The sequence below is a fragment of the Cannabis sativa genome, chromosome 1 (assembly GCF_029168945.1).
Source record: "Cannabis sativa cultivar Pink pepper isolate KNU-18-1 chromosome 1, ASM2916894v1, whole genome shotgun sequence".
Classification (NCBI taxonomy): Eukaryota; Viridiplantae; Streptophyta; class Magnoliopsida; order Rosales; family Cannabaceae; genus Cannabis; species Cannabis sativa.
The window spans coordinates 1292565-1298564 of NC_083601.1; the positions used below are offsets into that span (position 1 = coordinate 1292565).

At 33.9% G+C, this 6000-nt stretch overlaps 1 long non-coding RNA gene across 1 annotated transcript; it reads left to right on the forward strand.

The window, feature by feature from the left end:
• Positions 1-1064: 1064 nt before the first annotated feature.
• LOC133030024 (uncharacterized) lies at positions 1065-2809 on the forward strand. Its single transcript, XR_009683930.1, has 2 exons — positions 1065-1977; positions 2366-2809. It is a non-coding gene; the product is annotated as an uncharacterized LOC133030024 (long non-coding RNA).
• Positions 2810-6000: the final 3191 nt, after the last annotated feature.

The following is a 6000-nucleotide window of genomic DNA, read 5'->3' on the forward strand; positions in this document are numbered from 1 at the left end:
TTGATGGTTGTTGTTGGGTTGTTGATGACATTCACACACAATGGGTATGTTGTGAAGTCGGGGTCCTTCAGTTTGAGTTGTATGTAGAAATGCAGGCTTTGATCATCCTTTATCCTCAATGGTTGGTATCCTTCCTTCACTTGATATTTCAGTTGCAAAACAGTGTTTTCTTGGTTGCATTCCAGGACATCTTTGAGTTTCTGTTGTAAATCTTCATAGTTACAATTGGCTGAAATGTAATGTCCACTAGCTTCATAATTTTTATAATTCATTCGATCATCGAATTGTCCATTGTAGAAGACTAGGAATGGAATGTCTTTCTTTTCCTGTGATTTTGAAATGGTTATTAGTGCAAGGCAACGAATTTAAAACCGGTTTGATTGTGTTATGAAATAGAGTACAAACTTACTTCTATTTCTGTCCCTTTGTTCAAGCATTGTATTTCCTATCCTGATTCCTGCTTTTGCCATTTTTTATATTATTATTTTTTTGCTGTTAATAAACTATAAGGAAACGAAAATAAAACTATTAAGAAACTTCAACAAATATTTTAGAAACTAACCGTTTCTCAAACGGTTTTATCCTTTCTCTTTTCCAAAATAAATTCATGCAAAAAATGTAATTAAACTATTATAAAATTATTATGCAACTGTAAATCAACTTAAAAATCACAACTCTTTATTCAAAATAACATAGTTGTTTCTCATTGTCACTTTTCATCATGTTTATTTGAATCAGATCAATTTCCAACTATTATAAAACTAATTTGCCACCATTTACATAAATCGTACCTTGTATATCTGCTAGCTTTTGGTACACGTCAAGTGACACTTCTTCATAATTTGTAAACCATTTTAAAACGATATTGCAACTGTAAGGCAACTTAAAAAATTAAAAGAAGCCTTATTCATATCATGTGGTTCCTTAATTAGAATCAGATCTTATTTTTTGTTTTTAAGAATCTGAATTGCCTGTTGTACACCAGTGAATCAACCAGAATGCAACTGTATATGACGTATATCATTGTTGAAAAAAATTTCATTTCATACCTTTTTTTGGATTTGAGGGGGAGCTTTTGACCTGTTTAATACAGATTTACATTGCTTCAATCTGGATTTTCGAGGCTCGATTGAGTGATTTTGAACGATAAAAACCGAAATCAAATGTTTAATTTCAGTTTCTTCACGGTTTTTCTGGTTTTTTTTTAATTTTTCTGTTTAGATCCTTGGAGTTGTTCTTTTCCAATCAAAATTTGCAGGAATTTATGGTTGTTCTACGCTCGATCTGGTTTCATTCTGGTTGCGTAGCAGACTGGATCGATGGAGGTTTCTTCATCGTCTCCGTTCATGACGTGCGGCTGAAGGTATAGGCCAGGTGGTATTTTTGTAATATTTTCAATGTGGGCTGTATAAATGTTGATTGGGCCGGCCCATAGTAATATTGTAATTTTACCCTTTTTAAAATTTTCCTATTTTTTTTCATAATATTTATGGTAGTTAAGAAGATATTTTAATATTTCAAAAAATATATATATCTATTGAGTGAATTTTTATAAAAAATGACAGTTTTTTTTTTATTAAGATATATTTTAATATTAATTTTTAAATAAATTAATATAAATAGAAAGTATCTAGGCATAAAACTAAGTATAATTTATTAATTTATTTAAAACAAATCTATTTTTGAAACTATCAAAACATATAGTGGCGAAAAATAAGTATTCAATCAAAAGTGCACTATAAATTGGGGCTATTCTTCAGCCACCAATTTCTGAAGAAAACGACATAGAAAGGGAGAGGAAGTCGATTCCAACACTCTTGAGGTAAATCGACAAAATATTAGGAAACAGGTTAACCCTCTGCCTTTTTGTTGAGGTATATTGTCGATGATGAAGGATGAACGAGCCCATATTAACAACAGTCAAATCCCTAACGCTGAGTGGCAAGACCCATTTATTGTACAAATATCGATAAATAGGTGAACCATCTGCCTTTTTGAGTCTCGTACTTCTCTGTGAAATATTTGTTTAATAAGGATGACGATATTGAATTCACACTAGAATCATCAGTGTCAAAAGTCAATCTAATAATTATGATTTCTAATTTTCATCTTCCTTGTTTTGAACAAGACATGAGACGATCCTTTCTTCTGGGCTATGTATGATGTTCTATTGAAATAACAATAGCCTCAATATGCTTTCCACATGATATACACTATATCTTGTAATCCTTAAGCCTTTCCTAATCTCCTCTGTTACTATTATGTATAAAAAAAAAAACTCACTTTACTGTCTTAAACATGATATTTTTTAAATTTTAGATTTATCAAAATAACATCGAATAAATTTACCCTTTTGTGTGTATAGGTTAATATAGGTCTAGAATCCAATGAAATGCAATGAGACAGCAGCTGGAATACTTGAAGACAGAGCTATATTCCTATGGAGGAGCACCTTTATCTGATGAAGTATATATATTTATTATATTAGAACCTTCTTTTGCTTGAAATGGGTTGAATCTGAAGTGGCGTCTATTAAAAAGAAATTTATTTAATGGTGTATTATTGCCACTACCTTAGGTTCTTAAGGAATGGATTGCATTCCTTGAAGCAAGCAATCTAGATGTTTTTTGAGAACCTCATGTATAACGCAGTAGACATGTTGTAGTGGGACAGTGTGAAGTAGATGTAACAAGTGTACTAAACTCATGTGAATATTTTGGTATGATATATTTTTAAGAACAAATATATGTCTTACTACATCTCCTTTATTATGTTTCAACAATTTAATTGAGATAATGTTTTCTCTTTTCTTTTTCTTTGAAGATTTTATTATTTTTTAATAAAAGTTTGTCTTTTTATGATTGCGCCTACATTTCTTTTAAGGATATTATTTCAGTGTCTCTAATTTTATCTTATTGATTTTTTTTCGAATAAAAACTGTTGTGTTGATTAATAATTTTTCCTTTCAATCATTTTCTTTTTTTATAATTAATTTTTTTTATGTAAAATAGTTAAATTAGATTATTATAAACATAATTTAAGTTATCAACTATTTGAGTTATAAAGTTATTGGAGTTATAATACTTATTTAAATAATTAAATTATTGCTTCTACTTGAGACACTAATTGTATTTGACAAGATAAGTCATTTTATATTTTCTTTTTAATTTTATCTGTTGGAAGTATTTAGTTTTCTATAAATTCTATCTATTGATGCTTATTTTGTTTATCTATAGTGAAAATAAATATAAATTTACAATAATGTTTATTTACTCATTATTTTTATTTTTCATTCGTATTGTTTGTTTATGTGTAGTTAAAATACTATTATTCTTTCAAGCTTTTAGAGAAAGGATAGCAAATATTGAAAACAAATTGCGTGACGCTGATGATGACAATAGATTGCAGTCTGTTACTGAGATTTTACAACTATGGAGCTCACTCAACTCCGCTCTCAAACTTGGACTCTTTTAGAAAGACTTAAAGATGTCTCACCTCTATCTGTTTGACTTGTTATCAGTGACTTTAATGAGATCATTTCTAATGATAACAAAGTAGGTGGTGTACTTCGAAATGAGGCTCAAATGGAACAATTTCTAAATGTACTTGACTGCTGCCATTTAAACGAGGTTCCTTTTGAGGGTGACCCGTACACATGGATCAAAGGTAGATGCACAGTGAACACGGTAAAAGAAAGGCTGGATTGGTGCTTCGTAAATGATTGTTGGACCTCCCAATTCACTCCAATTGTGACTAAACATCTTGACTACTATAACTCTGACCATCGAGCAATAGCAGTCAATGTTCATATAAAAAGTTCAGAACAGCAGCAACACCATCAACGCACTAGGTTCAAGTTTGAACAAATGTGGCTTCAAAATGAAGAGGCTGCCAACATTATTGAGAAGCAATGGACGTCCCAAGCATCAGGTTCTGCCATGGATAAGTTTTTGCATAATATTGCAGCTTGTTCATCTTCTTTACAGCAATGGCATGTGTCTACATTTGGCAATATGAAGGAAAAAAATCTCCACAGCACAGAAGCAAGTGTCACGTTTGAACAATCAACAAGCAAGAACTCAGACTTTAATTAATGATATAAAGAAGTCTGAAAGCGTCTTGGATGAATTATTGGAACAAGAAGAGCAATATTGGCAACAACGATCGCGTGTCAATTGGCTACGAAGTGGTGATCAAAATACCAAATTTTTTCACGCACATCCTTCCTCACGTAAAGCTGCTAATAGAATTAATTCTCTCTTGGACAGCAACGACACCAAAACAACTTCAAAAGAAGGAATGTCCAACATTATCACAGAATTTTTTGCCAATCTCTTCACTGCTACAGCAGCAGACCCGACTGCAATAGACCAGGTTACATCCACCATTCCCACTTCAATTACACTTGCAATCAATGACACTCTCACTGCCCCTTTTACTGAAATGGAGATAACTGCTGCTTTAAAAACCATGAGCCCTGACAAAAGTCCTGGTAGTGATGGCATGTCTGCAATGTTCTACCAAAATTACTGGCATATTGTTGGTTCTTCTATTACTGATGTAGTGTTGGGGGTCTTCAATCATGGTATGGACATGGATTTAATTAATAAGGCGATCATCACCCTTGTTCCAAAAGTCAATTCACCAACAGTCATGGCTAATTTTTGCCCAATCAGTTTATGCAATGTCATCTACAAGATCATTTCCAAGATGATTGTGTTGAGATTCAAAGAAGCTCTCCCTATTGTCATCTCTGAGACTCAAAAGTGCATTTCTTTCCAACCGGTTAATTACTGATAATGTGCTTGTTGCCTTTGAACTTGTACACAACATTCAACATAGAACACGGGGCAAAAAAAGTTTCTCAGCACTCAAATTGGGTATGAGTAAGGCTTTTGATCGTGTTGAGTGGACCTACTTAAGGGCTATCATGGATAAAATGGGCTTTGTAAGGTCATGGACTAACTTAATTTTTAAATGTTTATTATCATCCAGCCTCACCTTCCCACTCAATGGAGATACTACGGGCCTTGTGCGGCCTACCAGAGGGCTGAGACAAGGAGATCCACTATCGCCCTATTTGTTCCTAATCTGTTCGGAAGGACTTTCACGATCGCTACAACATGAAGAAGCTATTGGTAACCTACAAGGACTACGTATCATGAGACAAGCGCCTTTAATTTTTCACCTCCTCTTCGCTGATGACAGTCTACTATTTTGTGAAGGAACTAACTCTTCTGCATTGGCTATTCAGAGAGCCCTTGATATATATCATAAAGCTTCAGGTCAAATGCTAAATCCTCAAAAGTCGGTAATGTCATTCTCTCCGAACACTCCAATGGCAACGCAATTACAATCAAGCGCTACTTGCAAAGCAAGCTTGGAAAATTTTTGACATGCCTACGTCCTTACTAAGTCAACTTCTAAAGAGTCGATATTTTTCCAACAAGTCATTTTTGGAAGCAAGAATTGGAAACTCCCCATCACTTACATGGCAAAGCATCCATTGGGGGCGTGAACTACTTCTTAAAGGCCTTCGATTTAAAGTAGGGATTGGCTTTCACATTCAAAGTGGTCTTCACAAATGGATCCCCGGCCATACGGAGTTTTGTCCAATCACTTATACGGGAGATCCATCCTTGCCAGTTGCTAATCTCATCACAGATAAAAGGGAATGGAACCTTGAAATCCTAAACAACTACTTCGGTCAGTTGGATATTGATAGAATTGTCTCAATTCCTTTGAGTTTCTTTCCCTCGGCTGATCATTTAGTATGGCATCACACAACATCGGGTGAGTACATAGTCAAGTTCGGTTTTCATTTGGCTGCAATCTTGGATGAGCAACAAAATTCTTCCACCTCAGACTTGCATAGTTCTTGGTGAAAAACTTTTTGGCATTTATCTCTTCCCTCCAAGCTAAAAATTTTTGCATGGAAGATTATGCATAATGCTCTTCCAACTGCGGCAGCATTGCATCGACGAAAAGTGCTAGACTCGG